Source organism: Pelophylax lessonae, assembly GCF_965119305.1.
Source record: "Pelophylax lessonae genome assembly, chromosome: 1".
Classification (NCBI taxonomy): domain Eukaryota; kingdom Metazoa; phylum Chordata; class Amphibia; order Anura; family Ranidae; genus Pelophylax; species Pelophylax lessonae.
In genome coordinates this window covers 794,712,383-794,729,162 of record NC_138768.1, presented here as the reverse complement: position 1 = coordinate 794,729,162, position 16,780 = coordinate 794,712,383, and the positions used below count along the sequence as shown (strand labels likewise).

Genomic DNA, 16,780 nt, shown 5'->3' with positions numbered 1-16,780 from the left:
TTATATATTTAAAAAAAAACCTCATGGTTATCTTGTCAGCCAAAGAAAGCTTTTACTCCCTGCCATGCTGAGCAGTCTCGGATGCCTGGGATGACATCTGCCACACTAAGCTATACAACAAATGGGCAGCCCAGGAACATATTCTTGGATTCAGAAACACCAATAGGGCCAAAATATCAGGGACATGCAGGGTGTGGGTTTCTACTCTTATCTGTTGTGATTAGCAAATTTCTCTAGTACTCCACCCAAAACTTTTTGTGTAGTTTTGCAGTGTGAAAGGAATAGAGCCTCTGTTAGGCTTTTATTGCTGTATTTGTCCCCATTGGAATCATTCTCCTTCACTTCCTGTGTTGTCACAGGCACAGCATCTCAGGAGAAATCTCTCCAGTGGAGACACAGGTTTCATCAAAATCTCACAATACATGACTGTGGGTTGGCCTGTTTATAAAAAACAATGCACTGCTTGTTTGGCTGTTGTCTTATCCCAACAGTTACTCAGGGCAAAGTGTCTGTGCAAAGCCACCACCACCCACATATACTCACCTATTCAGAGCTCTTAAACAATTTCCTTTTCTGTCATTACCATCACCAAAATACCCAGTGTTAGCTGTTGTTGGCGCCTAGAAGGCGCGATAATGTTAGCCATTGATCATGTGACAGTGCATCATGGGAGGAGGTTACATAATTGGAACGAGCTAGGATTGAGGAAAGCGTGGTAGGGGATTGCTGGAGAGGTGAGTATCAGTGCGTTGGAAGGGTGGCTGTACACAGATGTGGTCACTTTGCCCTAAATGACTATTGTCTATCTAAGTAAAGTTAGGTTAAAGTTTACCAGTTCTAGAGACAACATCCCACATCCACATCCAAGTATTAGTATAAAATAAATTACAGAGGAAAGAGGAAAATACCCCTCCTAGTAAAAAGAGTGGACTTTTTAGTATGTGGGGTTGTCACTTGAGATGAGCACAAAACGACATATCATATATAAAAAGGTATATTTTATTGTACAAAAATATTTTTAAAAAGGAAACTAAGTATAAAATCAAGTATACAAGAAAAGACAACAAATCGGCTCATTGCATATTGTAACGTCCATGCGTTTTTGTTAATGGATGGATTTTCAGCTGCAGAATTATCACACTCAGTAGCCTTGTAGAGATACTGTTGAATAAACCTATCCAACTCTCAGGACTTCATCACGGTGTACAGCCTGTTATGCAATATACATATACTCAATCAGATGTTTTAGTGGAGGGATAGAACATATGAGAATGTATAGATGTGAGACAGGTTGTATGGTGATTACTAGGAGTAATATTAGGAGAGTTGCAGGTGATGGTAAAGCAGATAGGTTCTGATGTCTAGTATAATGCAGATGGTAAGAGGACACAGATGGAGTATACTTAGACAGAGTAACCTAGTGCAAGGATAGTTGAAGGTAGTCCCAAGAGCTAACAGTCTATGCAGATGGTATGGAATAGATAGATAGATAGTCCTGGTAATTTCAGTAGATGACAGTATGAGATTGGTTAGTAAGGAATCCCCTGTGGGGTACTTATCACTTAGATAGGTTAGTAGTAACAATGTCCATAGATAGAGAGGTGATCCCGTAGCGAGATACGGATCAGCGGCGAGGTTCCGGCGTCAGTTCAGCAAAGGAAATGTCAGCAGCTCCGACTTCACAGGAGAAGGTGCGGTGAACATGTGGTTTGAACGAGCGATGAGTGAGAGAAAGCCGGCGATTGAAATAGCCGCTCATAGCGGCGCTCGGCAATGATGTCATCCGGTCTTAAAGGTATATGCGTCTCTTGTTACACAAGATGGGACGCAATTAGCAAAGGAGAAATATGGAACAAGGGTACCAGAGGTACCAGAACATTACAGTACCCCCCCCCTTAAGGCCGGCTCCGGAAGGCCTCTAGAACTGGTTTTTCTGGATATTTCGAGTGGAAATTGCGAATCAGTCTAGGGGCATGTATATCGGAGGTATCCAGCCAGGTGTCATCTTGGGGCCCATAGTTCTTCCATCGTACAAGATACTGGAGTCTTCTTCTATTGAAACGGGAATCCAAAATTTCTTTTATCTCAAATTCTTCTCCACCTTCCACTTGTACAGGAGGTGGAGGTGAGATAGTAGGCTTTATTCCTTGGTTAGGAACATGGGGCTTCAGTAGAGACACATGGAAGATAGGATGTATCTTGAGGTCTGCTGGTAATGTGAGTTGTACTGCAGCTTTTCCAATAAGCTTCTCTATTGGGAAAGGTCCCAGAAATAGAGGTCCAAGTTTTTTACTAGGGATTTTTAATCTCAGATTTTTTGTAGAAAGCCAAACAAGATCCCCAATGGCATATTGGGGAGAGGGTTTCCTACGGAGGTCGTAGTACCTCTTTTGTTGGCTATGAGCATGTGATATGGTATTGTTGAGTAATCCCAGAGAATCCTTTATCTGGGCAAGATAATCAGATGCCACTGGATTACTTGATGGCAAGATACGTGGTGGAAGGAGTGTGGGATGAAACCCGTAATTTAGGTAAAATGGACTTTGTTTAGTAGTGCTATGAGTCGCGTTGTTATAGGCGAATTCCGCCAGCGGGAGGAGATCTGCCCAATCGTCCTGTAGATACGAAGTATAGCAACGCAGATACTGTTCAATGCACTGGTTAACTCTCTCTGTCTGTCCGTTGGTCTGAGGGTGGTATGGAGAAGTAAGTTTACGCTCTATTCGTAGTATCTGACATAGAGCTAGCCAAAACTTTGAGATGAATTGTGAACCACGGTCAGACAGCAGTGTTTTTGGAATACCATGTAACTTAAAGACATGTTTCACAAGTAATTCCGCTGTTTGTTTGGACGAAGGTAGTCTTCGGATAGGAGTAAAATGTGCCATCTTGGTCAGATGGTACACTGATACCAAGATGGTGTTGAATCCCTTGGAAGGTGGTAGTTCCACTATGAAGTCTAAGGACACCACTTCCCACGGAACCTGGGGTATCGGTAAACTACAAAGTAACCCCGATGGTTTAGTGTTGTCGATTTTAGACCTTGCACAGATATCACAAGATGAAACGAACTTTTTTGCGGTTGTCTTCATGTCTGGCCACCAAAACTGCCTAGTAAGTAGATTTAAAGTTTTAGTCATACCCATATGTCCTGCCATAGGTACATCATGCGACAATTCCAAGATCTTGGTTTGCATAGTAGGGGGTATGTATAATTTATCGTTGTAATAGAGGAAGCCTTCTGCGTCAGTAGTTAGTTGTGGTGGAGGTGAGTCCAGTCCTATGCTGTGCAAAATCTCTTCCTTCAGGGAGCAATGACACCGATAATACGTTCAAGTGGTATTATAGGAACTGAGGGAACCTCGGTAGAATCTTTCTCGGCTAGTCGTGAAAGTGCATCCGCTTTTTTATTTTTGTCTGCGGGCGTATAAGTCACTAAAAAATTAAACCTCAGAAAGAATAACGACCACCGAACCTGCCGGTGGGAAAGAGTTCTATTAGTCTGAAGGTATTGAAGGTTTTTGTGATCAGTATATATCAGGATTGGCAATTGAGTGCCCTCAAGTAGATGTCGCCAATTCTCTAATGCCAGTTTTATGGCTAATAACTCCTTCTCTCCTACTGGGTAGTTCACCTCGTGGCTGCTTAATGACTTTGAGAAGAAAGCAACTGGGTGAAGAGGTGAGGTGTTTGTTGGTCGTTGTGAGAGAACTGCTCCTACTGCCATATTCGACGCATCTACCTCCAAGACGTATTGAAGGGATGGGTCTGGATGGCATAGTATGGGGGCAGTAGTGAAGCTTGATTTCAGCAGACAGAATGCTCCATCTGCTTCTTTTGACCAATTAAATGGTTTCTTCGTGCTTGTGAGTTGTGTGAGAGGTTTCACAATCGCAGAGAAGTTCTTAATGAATTTCCTATAGTAGTTAGAGAATCCTAGGAACCTTTGCAATGCTTTGCGAGTGGTTGGCACAGGCCAATCTAGAATGCAGGATATTTTGCTCATGTCCATCTTGATTCCATTTTTTGATATAATATATCCTAGGAATAGTACTTCCTCTTTATGAAACAAACATTTTTTTGATTTAACATATAAGTTATGTGCAAGTAGTCTTGACAACACAAGTCTCACATGTTTTATGTGCTCAGGTAAGGAATGAGAATAGATAAGTATATCGTCCAAATATACTACAACACAAACGTCAAGCAAGTCTCTGAATATCTCATTTATAAACCGTTGGAAGGCTGCGGGAGCATTACATAGCCCAAATGGCATTACAAGGTATCTGGTTCTGAATGCCGTCTTCCATTCATCCCCTTTACAGATTCAAATTAAATTGTATGCCCCTTTTAGGTCCAATTTTGAAAAGAGAGAAGCTCCACGCACCTGTTCAATAAGTTCAGGAATAAGAGGTAAAGGATAACGATCCTTTATTGTAATGGCATTCAATTGTCTGAAATCAATGATAGGCCTAAGGCTAGAATCCTTATTGCGGACAAAGAAGAGTCCAGCAGCAGTGGAGGAAGTAGAAGGTCGGATGAATCCTTTTGCCAAGTTCTCATCCAGATACTCCTTAAGATGAGAGTTCATCCTGTGAGAGAGGATAAACATGTCCGAAGGGCAACTTGCTATTAGGGAGTAGATCGATACAACAATCATAGTCCCTATGAGGAGGTAGCATTTGAGCGTTTTTTTCAAGGAAAACCTCCGATAAGTCCTGATAACACTTGGGTATAATGTCATCTGGCACTACAGACAGGATCCTATCAAATGTGGGGAGATTACACGTCGTTTCACAATAGTGGGAAGAGAACGCTAGCGTTCTTGTTTTCCAATCGATGATTGGTTAATGTATGTGTAACCAGGGAAGTCCCAAAATGATTGGGAAATGTGGTGATGTTAACACATCAAAGGTGGTGGTCTCCACATGAGACTCGTCAGCAGTTACAAGGAGTGCCTGTGTCTGACTGGTGATAGGACCAGAGGATAGGTTAATAAAACTAACGGAGACAGGTTTGGGTTTTGAAACAATAGGTATTTTATTAAGGGAGACAAAACAAATGTCAATGTAGTTTCCACAAGATCCTGTGTCGATCATAGCCTTGGTGGTGATCCTAGTTTGGTCCCACTGCAATGTTAAATGAACAAAAAGATAAGGATTAGAAAAGGAAGTTGTGAGTCCGCCTAGCAAGACATTTGAACACTCACCCTCTTTTCTGCGGACAAGGGGACAGCCGCTTATCAAATGATTCAGGGATGCGCAGTACATGCAGAGATGTTCGGTCTTCCTTCTGGCACGTTCAGAAAGGGTCAGAGGTGGGCGTATCATTCCTACCTCCATAGGAGTAGGATCAGCAGGCAACATCCGAGAAGGACTGGAAAATGGTGAGCCCATCTTCTCAGCCTTTCTTTCTCGTAGTCGTCTGTCAATATTGATACTGGTCTGTATCAGTCCCTCCAGAGTGCCAGGTAAATCCGCTCGGGCGAGCTCGTCTTTAACGGCCTCAGATAGGCCGAGTCTAAACTGCGTTCTCAAAGATGTGTCGTTCCACCCTGAATCAGGGGACCATCTTTTAAAATTTGCCACGAAATCTTCAACGGGTCTCCTTCCTTGTTTCAAGGCCCGTAACTGGGTATCAGCGGTACTCTGCTTATTGGGGTCTTCATATAAACTAGCGAGTTGTGCTAGGAATAGAGGGTAAGAATTAAGGAGTGGATCATCCTTTTCAAAGAGAGCGTCTGCCCAGGTCCGGGGTTCACCCGTTAAATAGGAGATGATGGTACAAACTTTAATTTGGTCAGTGGTGTAGGTTAGAGGTTTTAACAAAAAAAGTAAACGACATGCGTTTTTAAATTCACGAAATTTGCTCCGATCACCAGAAAACACTAGAGGAGGGTTTATCTTAGGCTCACGGGGCTGAGTAGCAGAAAGCTGTGTGAGACGGCCAACCTGCTGTCTCAAGGTCTGATTTTCGTTTTGTACCTCCGTAAGCGCAAGGATCAATGCATCTACTTGCTGTTTTAATTTTAGTACATGAGTGGGTAACTCTGCTGAATCCATATTTTTTTTAAGGCTCGTTCAATCTGTAACGTCCATGCGTTTTTGTTAATGGATGGATTTTCAGCTGCAGAATTATCACACTCAGTAGCCTTGTAGAGATACTGTTGAATAAACCTATCCAACTCTCAGGACTTCATCACGGTGTACAGCCTGTTATGCAATATACATATACTCAATCAGATGTTTTAGTGGAGGGATAGAACATATGAGAATGTATAGATGAGAGACAGGTTTGTATGGTGATTACTAGGAGTAGTATTAGGAGAGTTGCAGGTGATGGTAAAGCAGATAGGTTCTGATGTCTAGTATAATGCAGATGGTAAGAGGACACAGATGGAGTATACTTAGACAGAGTAACCTAGTGCAAGGATAGTTGAAGGTAGTCCCAAGAGCTAACAGTCTATGCAGATGGTATGGAATAGATAGATAGATAGTCCTGGTAATTGCAGTAGATGACAGTAGGAGATTGGTTAGTAAGGAATCCCCTGTGGGTTACTTATCACTTAGATAGGTTAGTAGTAACAATGTCCATAGATAGAGAGGTGATCCCGTAGCGAGATACGGATCAGCGGCGAGGTTCCGGCGTCAGTTCAGCAAAGAAAATGTCAGCAGCTCCGACTTCACAGGAGAAGGTGCGGTGAACATGTGGTTTGAACGAGCGATGAGTGAGAGAAAGCCGGCGATTGAAATAGCCGCTCATAGCGGCGCTCGGCAATGATGTCATCCGGTCTTAAAGGTATATGCGTCTCTTGTTACACAAGATGGGACGCAATTAGCAAAGGAGAAATATGGAACAAGGGTACCAGAGGTACCAGAACATTACACATATACAGTGTATATATTCACAACTAGTTATTGAGGAGAATGAAGGTCAAACGCGTTTTGCAGGACAAACTTTTGTTCGCACTCCGCTTTCTCAGGGACCCTCAATGTTAACTAAGTTGTCACAAAGTCTTAGATCAAAAGAGAAAACATGTTATACATATAAGATCATATCACAAATACAGACTCTCTGTCTCAGATGAGAACATAACTGTGCTCACCAACTCCGCCATAGAGAGACCACTGGACCATCCAAGCACGTATGGTATACACCGGAGTCAAATATTGAGCATATAGCTACCTGGCAAAAATGTCTGCACCATGTACTTAACCACCCACACACAAACCCCCCCTGTATACTAAACCCACATCCAAACCACCAAAAACGTCATCCACTAACCACAACAAAACATAAACAGCCCAATCCCCCCCGCCCCCCCCCCCCACACACACAGAGACACTCAACTCATATACCCCAATGCAGCAAAACAAGCACATTAAACAACCCCCAACAAACCCCCACCTCTCTACCCCCCTCTTCATTGAATCACATCACCCCACACACTCGTCCCCATATTCCCCTCCATATACATCGTAACAATGGAGTCCACTGGCCCAGCAGGGCCCCATAGGTGAGCCAACCATACAGACTGAAGGTGATTTCTCTTAATATTCACCCTAGATACCTTAAATGTATATGTATATCATAAGTCCCTGACTTATTGGCTCAATCTAGTCTGTTCTATGCAAAATAAAGCAGAGCTCTGGAGAATGTTTTATCCTGTTAAAGAAGACACGTGCAACCACTGCTCAGTCTAAAACATTCTTAACTTTATTTTCAAAGCGGGGTAACTATTATACACAGTATTGAACAGGAAATACAGTTGGGAGGGGGAGTGGATACTCTCAGGAAGAGTCAAGTTCTCACAAAAGTTGAACAATGGGTTAATACAGAATGTTCGTTAGAAATTGCAAAATACGCCTTGTCTAGACCCTATAGCTCAACTTAGAATAAAAGGAAGCAGAATGTGTTAGGTACAAAGGAAGTGGGGATGTATCTTTATCTTGAAATGTCAGAACATATCGGGTGATTTACTTAGGTCATTGTTCATGTTTAACTAAAGACTTAAAGTAACCTTAACTGAAACAAGTCATTACAAGTCACAGTTGTAAGAAAGAAAATGGTGTTACACAGGTCAAGCTAGAAAATGGTTGCCAGCAACTAGAAAGAGGTCCTGTCATTCCCCTTCAATCCCCTCTAAAAAATCATAACTACACATGCATGATTTTTCTCCTCATCATTTATACGGTGTCATCAGAGGACACAAGGCCTCGCTGGAAAGGAATAACAGGTTAGGCGACAATGTCCTTTGTTTCCTTAGTATAATCAAATAAGGACCTAAACCTGCCCACCTAAACGGTAGACTTAGCTTTCTTAGCTTTATAAAACTTTACATATTCCTGGTAATCGAAAGGGGTTTTGGGTTTGTTGGGTCAGAACACCTTGTCTAGCTGTTAGAAATGTGTCAACATTTTCAGCATCTCTGTTAAAGTACAAACTTACATAAGATCCCCCTCTGCTAGCTGAGTCTGGGTTCTTTGTGGTTTTAGCGATTAAACACATAATAAGCTTAAAAAATGCATATAAAATAATAGAAAAAGTAAAATCATCACAATCATCATAGCAATGTCTTTTAACCAGGAAAACACTCCTCCAAAACCAAAACCTCCCATACCTACAAAGGGATCCCAGCTTTTAGCAATGTTACGGGCCTCTTCTTGCAACTTATTGACCTCCTTTCTGTGTTGGGCAATTATGTCATAATAATTTGGCATTTCCAAAGTGGTATTGTATATCCAAGTGCAACATTCATAGTCCTCAGTATGCTCACAGAGGCCAGTCAATGCAGCACTCATACTTTCTATAGCTAGATCATGTAATTCTAACTTCTTCCTAATGCCCCTTTGTTCAAGATTCAGCAACTTAATATCATCTGAATTCTTGTCCATTATCTCATCAATGATTCCAGAATAATTATTTAATTTTTTCATCATATCGATTGACCACCCAGTCCAGGAAGGGAGCCACGCCCACGCGAGGTCTCCCTTGCTGAACAGATCTCTTTTGATTCTATGTCTTAAAGGGTATCTTGGATGTGCACTTGCTTCAAGCATGTGCTCATTGTTGTCATTATCCACAACTTCCATAATTGGGACCACTGAAGCTAAATAACACCACCCTGAGACATGGAGGGGGACCCAGGGGTAACATTCCCTCCCACAACATACATATATACTCTTTCCCAGTGAAAAGGGTCTCTGGGCAATGTATTCTTGTAGGCGTCTATTTGGACTGCAGTTACAAGGTGGTCCAATATTTGTTGTATGTCTTTAGAGAAATTCTGGTAATTATCCCTTATGGTCTTATTTAAGCTAGGACTTGATATGTCAAACAGGGAACACGAGTCTCCTGGTGGGACTTGGCAGGAAGTAATATTAAGAATTGACTTTTTGCAAATAGAAGGGTTAACACGTGTGTTATTTCCCAGGCTGAAACACCAGTCTGGGAAATGGCTTCTACCATCTACTGGGAAGGTGATATTATTATTACTTGGCACATTAGTTAAAGTAGCAGAGGTTTCATTAAGGAACTGTGTAATATTCAAAGGGACAGCAATAAGAGGGATGCGGGCTGTTTCTGGATGGAGTTTACTACATATCCAACATTTCTCAAAACCTGACTTATTAGCATAAGCATATTTAAATTTTGTTAATAACATTTCACTATGAAAAGTGGGTGGATTCTCATCTACATCATGCTCAATACTCAATTCTCTCTTTGTTCTGTTATGCGTCTCATATGCAGGGTATGGTCCGCATGACACCCAAATCTTCTGGGTGATAGATACAGTTAGTAACAGTCCATACAAGGGAAAACACTGAAAATGGAATCAGGATTATCAGCAGCCACAGTTTGCCTGAGTCCGGTGCAACTGGAAAAGTCATTTTCTACAGGGTCTGGGCGGTCTGCCCCTGTCAGTACCCCCTTTTCTTGACTCTCCTGTTCAAGGTCAGGGCAATTTGCCCCTGTTAGTACCTCTCTTGCTTCTGGATCCTCCTGTTCAAGGTCAGGGCGGTCTGCCCCCGTTAGTACCTTCTTGCTTGCTTCTGGATCCTCTGGCTCAGGTCCTGTCTGCACCAACTTCACTCTAGTGGCATGGATCCAAGTAGGGCTGTGTTCGGTCAAAACAGCGATCCTGGTAACTGCTACCACGGTGGTCTCTGGGCCGTAGGCGAAATCCTTTTGTTTCTTTCCTTTGGGCAGCAGCTTCATCACCACTACGTCTCCTTCTCTGAAGGGATGGGTATTTTCCTGTAAAAAGAAAAGAAAAGGTGCGAGCAACTTTTCGTTCCGTTCCACTTGATTCTTAAGTTTCAATTACTCTTTATTTGTGCTATTCATTCTTTCCATTATACCTGAACTCTGCGGATAATAATCTATTTTCAAGATTTTAACTAGTTCCTGGCATATTTTTGATATGAAAATTGGAGCATAATTAAGCCTACTCCAAGGCAGGCACCCCCATCCAGGAATAATCTCCTGATTGAGAATGCATGCCACCGTGTGGGCATCTCCCTTTTTGTGGTCCTAAAAGCTTCCACTCATCTGCTAAACACGTCCACTATTTGACTAAAAAGAACTCTTATTTCTTCCCTGCTTTAGGCCTATATGTGAAATCTATTTGTAGATGTGTGAATGGGTTTGATGGGTATTGGAGATGCTCATGTTTGGTCTGTTTGTTTCTAATACAAGTGATGCATCTAGCAACATATGCTTGCACTAAACTGTCAGCAATACTTCATATGTTCTTTCCCACCCCCTGTGTCCTATTCCATAATACTAGGCAATAAACAGTGGGGCGCTAGCTGCGGGGATACACACAAGAGCTCCCCTCTTTTAGAAAAAGGCGATTCTCAACTTTTTCTAAAACATCACCTAAGTCCTTAAAACCTGTTCTGTAGTATGTGTTTGTAGCTTCAATAATGTGTGATCTTTTGGCTTGGAGCAGGAAATTAACTACAAAAACATCCTCTGCTCCCTCTATGGCTGCCTATATATTATGTTGTGGTGTAACACAACCTTTAATACCAGTAGCCCATTTAAAACTGGGGCCTACCTAGGGCAAATGATGTGGCCATCCCTATTACCATCTCACAAGATGCTTTGTGCTATGTTCGGAGTCACTTCAGGCATGCCTTTAGGCCTGGACTGCGAGCATCTTTGGACAAAAACTATAGGGCAAAGTTTTCCACCATACTCCTGGGTAAGTACACCTGCCATGGTCTTACAATTGTCCCTTGCATAAACACAAAACATTTTTCCATGATTTGGGAGGCCCAGTGCAGGCGCTACAACCATAGCATTTTTCAGATATATAAACGCATTTAACATTTCTGGTGACATTTCTGGACCTGTGGTTTGTCTCAAAATGTTATTATAGATAGGAGCAGTCTGGATCCATAACAATTAATGATCCTGTGGGCGGGCAAGACCCACTGTGGGCTGGCAAGACCCACTTCTTATATGACTGACTCTACTATCACCTGTGAGAACAACACCAAGGTAAACAACACTTTCCTGACACTATTGTCATAATTCCTGTGACACTTTGTGTCCACATACATGTACATTTCTTCAATAAACTCACTCGCTCTGACTGGCCTCCACAGAGTGACTACATATGTTATCCACATATTGTAGCGGGACTGACCCATGAGCAGGTGTCCATCCCCTCTTGCATGGTCTGGAGAACTATAGAGCGGACAATTGAATTGTCTGCTTGGCCCTAAGGCATTTCTACACCAGGTAAGTTACCTGGACTGAAAAATAAGAAACAAAGATGGCTGTGTCTCCTCGTCCAATAGGACGCTTGAAAAAAACACACTACTTAAACCAATCACTGTACAGTGGGTAGCATCGGATGGTATGGCTGTCAGTAGAGATGGCACATCAGATACCACTTGCATGCTATGATCAGATAAAGAACTAAAAAACTTTTTGGCTTAGTGCCAATTTTCCTAAAAAACTTTTTTTTTTTTTTTTTTTTTTTTTTCAGATTCTAACAAAAATCTGGCCAGAGGTTCCCCTCTTTTAATAGAGGATACACATAAAACATAATTTAAAAACTATAATCAGATAAAAAGTTAATCTGATTTGAAACTTTTGGCTCTGTGCCAACAGGGTCCAATGGTCACACTAATTGCGGTAACTCTTTCTGTCCAAAAATAAATTCCATAATTATGACAGGAATAAAGATATGACATTTGAACGCTTTCTTGGCAAGTAGCCAATTTTCAAAATTTTGCAGGAAGGCTCCCCTTCACATAGGAGACCATTTGCCAAATATAATTTTTCATTATCTATAATTCTATAAAAAATAACTTCAAAATATCCTGCCGACAACGGCAATTTATATTTTTTCTTTTTCTAATAAAATAGTGTTTTTATTCATTATTACTACGCTCATACAAGATGGGCACAAATGTATAAATGGAAAAACTTCTAAAAAATTCTATAAAAATAATTGCATATGTATGGGGATTCTACAACTGTTCTAAATTAGGGAACTAATGCAGAAGTGCATTTGCAGCAGTGACCCCCCCTCTTTTCCCCTCACGTAAGGAAATGTACTAGTTTTAAATGTATCTGACACATAAACATTTTCTGCTCGTCTGACATTACGAAGAAAACTACACCTGCCTTGGAGAATGAAACCGTGGGGTGCAGGTGTGGTCAGGGGTATTTGTAAGGTAATATTATTATTATAGGGGGACCTATGTTGAAAATGTCCTACTCTTTGATTTGCCTCTTCTGATAAGGTCCTTGGAAATGCGCCCTGACAGGCTGCTTTTCTTTAGACAGATCAAAAGAGCCAGCCACATCGCTCTCTGTTATGGCTTTTTTTGAAAACCTTACAAAGTTTTAGTAGCCCAATCAGAAACTTGCTGTTTTACAATTAACATGTACTGTGACTTTAAATTAACGGCAAATGTTTGAATTCTAAGACTGTGCTACTCAGTAATGACACTTCACTGCCCAAAAACGCCAAATTCTCACTCGTCTTCTGTCTATAGGCAATCGCTGTGGTCTATATCTACGTATTTAAAGACTTTCACTTTCACTTCTAGTAGCTCTTTGTAGTTTTTTTTTTTTTTTTTGTGTACTAATAGGGGGCATAAATAAACCAATTTGCCCCACTTTTTCCATGTACTTTATATTACAACTAAACATTTACTAAAAGATTTACTTGTATCTTAATATCTCTAAGGCTGGCCACACATGTCCAGACAACTCTTTATCGTACAATTTTCTGTTAGATCCACCACAAACCTCATAATAAAAGGTCAAAATTAAACACATTCATTTGTATTCAATTAGGCAGACGTTTGTACTACATAGCTGAAGGTAAATTTCAAGAAAACAGCACTGAAAATTGTAAGAAAATTGTATCATGTATGGCCAGCATCAGACCTAAACCTTCAGTATAATTTCACAAAACCATAAACAAAACATGTCTCTAAGATTTACACATTCACAAAATCATTTAAATGTATCTGGGTCCTCTTTATGGTTAAAAAACCCCTCCTGAAAAACCATTTGGTGTATGTAAATTACACCTTATACTCCCTGGTATAGTGGCCATCAAGAAGGCTTTCCTACCATTATAGACAAACAAACAATACACATAATAAACATTTATCTTGATTTGTCTGATAACCCACGATCGGTCAGTCAATTTTTACAGTAATAATGAAACTGTCGCTATCAGTGTTATATTAACAGTCAGCAGGCGCAATTTTTACAAGTCATATATAATTATAGACACAGTTTCCATATATGTCAAACCAGCAATATAATACTCCAATACAATATGACAATATTTTCAAATGGCATAACAAAATGAAATAACAAAACAATCACGTGATGAACGAACTTATCTACTTACTAAATAAGCTTTTGTTAGGTCACACAAACAAATTATCTTATACTCTAAATCTTACAGTTCTATGCGATAGAAAGATGTTAGCAAGAAAAGGGGTAGTTTCTTTTTTTCTACACAGAACAGACTGACATCTATTTATTATTCACTAAAGGAACGGGGTTTTCCTAAAACCCCCTGGGCTTCCCTGAAACCCAAATAAAAAAATACTGTCGTCGTTGAAGACAGCTTCAATGCCTCCCAGAGACGTTTTATTTGTCCCTCCCAGAGGAACGGGATTCTTCTCGAGAAAAAATCCCCTGGGCTTCCCAGAAGCCCCGGATATTGTCTTTCCTTATAAATGACAAATCCTGTGTCTCCCAGAGACACTGTCTCGATACATTCCCAGAACGTATTCAGGTTCAACAACCTAACATATAATATCTTTCCCTGAAAAATATTATTCTGGCTTCCCTGAAGCCTCTCTATATATATTAGTATTCAAGCTTCCCTGAAGCTTCTATATATATATATATATGTAAAGATCCAGAGCGTCTCCCAGAGCTGCTCTATTATCCAACACGCTCCCTGAGCGTTTGGTGTCTATGGCTCAAAGAACGGAACCAGGGCCAAACGGCCAAGTCCCACCGGACAGGCAAACAGATAAAATAAAATATCTCCTTACCCAGACCGGTGAATCCTTGGACCCGTGATGGCCGCTCTCTCTCCGATCCCGGACGAGCCCCCAATTCTGAAGGTGATTTCTCTTAATATTCACCCTAGATACCTTAAATGTATATGTATATCATAAGTCCCTGACTTATTGGCTCAATCTAGTCTGTTCTATGCAAAATAAAGCAGAGCTCTGGAGAATGTTTTATCCTGTTAAAGAAGACACGTGCAACCACTGCTCAGTCTAAAACATTCTTAACTTTATTTTCAAAGCGGGGTAACTATTATACACAGTATTGAACAGGAAATACAGTTGGGAGGGGGAGTGGATACTCTCAGGAAGAGTCAAGTTCTCACAAAAGTTGAACAATGGGTTAATACAGAATGTTCGTTAGAAATTGCAAAATACGCCTTGTCTAGACCCTATAGCTCAACTTAGAATAAAAGGAAGCAGAATGTGTTAGGTACAAAGGAAGTGGGGATGTATCTTTATCTTGAAATGTCAGAACATATCGGGTGATTTACTTAGGTCATTGTTCATGTTTAACTAAAGACTTAAAGTAACCTTAACTGAAACAAGTCATTACAAGTCACAGTTGTAAGAAAGAAAATGGTGTTACACAGGTCAAGCTAGAAAATGGTTGCCAGCAACTAGAAAGAGGTCCTGTCATTCCCCTTCAATCCCCTCTAAAAAATCATAACTACACATGCATGATTTTTCTCCTCATCATTTATACGGTGTCATCAGAGGACACAAGGCCTCGCTGGAAAGGAATAACAGGTTAGGCGACAATGTCCTTTGTTTCCTTAGTATAATCAAATAAGGACCTAAACCTGCCCACCTAAACGGTAGACTTAGCTTTCTTAGCTTTATAAAACTTTACATATTCCTGGTAATCGAAAGGGGTTTTGGGTTTGTTGGGTCAGAACACCTTGTCTAGCTGTTAGAAATGTGTCAACATTTTCAGCATCTCTGTTAAAGTACAAACTTACATAAGATCCCCCTCTGCTAGCTGAGTCTGGGTTCTTTGTGGTTTTAGCGATTAAACACATAATAAGCTTAAAAAATGCATATAAAATAATAGAAAAAGTAAAATCATCACAATCATCATAGCAATGTCTTTTAACCAGGAAAACACTCCTCCAAAACCAAAACCTCCCATACCTACAAAGGGATCCCAGCTTTTAGCAATGTTACGGGCCTCTTCTTGCAACTTATTGACCTCCTTTCTGTGTTGGGCAATTATGTCATAATAATTTGGCATTTCCAAAGTGGTATTGTATATCCAAGTGCAACATTCATAGTCCTCAGTATGCTCACAGAGGCCAGTCAATGCAGCACTCATACTTTCTATAGCTAGATCATGTAATTCTAACTTCTTCCTAATGCCCCTTTGTTCAAGATTCAGCAACTTAATATCATCTGAATTCTTGTCCATTATCTCATCAATGATTCCAGAATAATTATTTAATTTTTTCATCATATCGATTGACCACCCAGTCCAGGAAGGGAGCCACGCCCACGCGAGGTCTCCCTTGCTGAACAGATCTCTTTTGATTCTATGTCTTAAAGGGTATCTTGGATGTGCACTTGCTTCAAGCATGTGCTCATTGTTGTCATTATCCACAACTTCCATAATTGGGACCACTGAAGCTAAATAACACCACCCTGAGACATGGAGGGGGACCCAGGGGTAACATTCCCTCCCACAACATACATATATACTCTTTCCCAGTGAAAAGGGTCTCTGGGCAATGTATTCTTGTAGGCGTCTATTTGGACTGCAGTTACAAGGTGGTCCAATATTTGTTGTATGTCTTTAGAGAAATTCTGGTAATTATCCCTTATGGTCTTATTTAAGCTAGGACTTGATATGTCAAACAGGGAACACGAGTCTCCTGGTGGGACTTGGCAGGAAGTAATATTAAGAATTGACTTTTTGCAAATAGAAGGGTTAACACGTGTGTTATTTCCCAGGCTGAAACACCAGTCTGGGAAATGGCTTCTACCATCTACTGGGAAGGTGATATTATTATTACTTGGCACATTAGTTAAAGTAGCAGAGGTTTCATTAAGGAACTGTGTAATATTCAAAGGGACAGCAATAAGAGGGATGCGGGCTGTTTCTGGATGGAGTTTACTACATATCCAACATTTCTCAAAACCTGACTTATTAGCATAAGCATATTTAAATTTTGTTAATAACATTTCACTATGAAAAGTGGGTGGATTCTCATCTACAT

At 40.8% G+C, this 16,780-nt stretch overlaps 1 protein-coding gene across 2 annotated transcripts in view; it reads left to right on the top strand.

The window, feature by feature from the left end:
- The window catches only part of CRMP1 (collapsin response mediator protein 1), a 182,077-nt gene that overhangs the window by 123,783 nt on the left and 41,514 nt on the right, over positions 1-16,780 (top strand). The gene's annotated exons all lie outside the window — the stretch shown is intronic.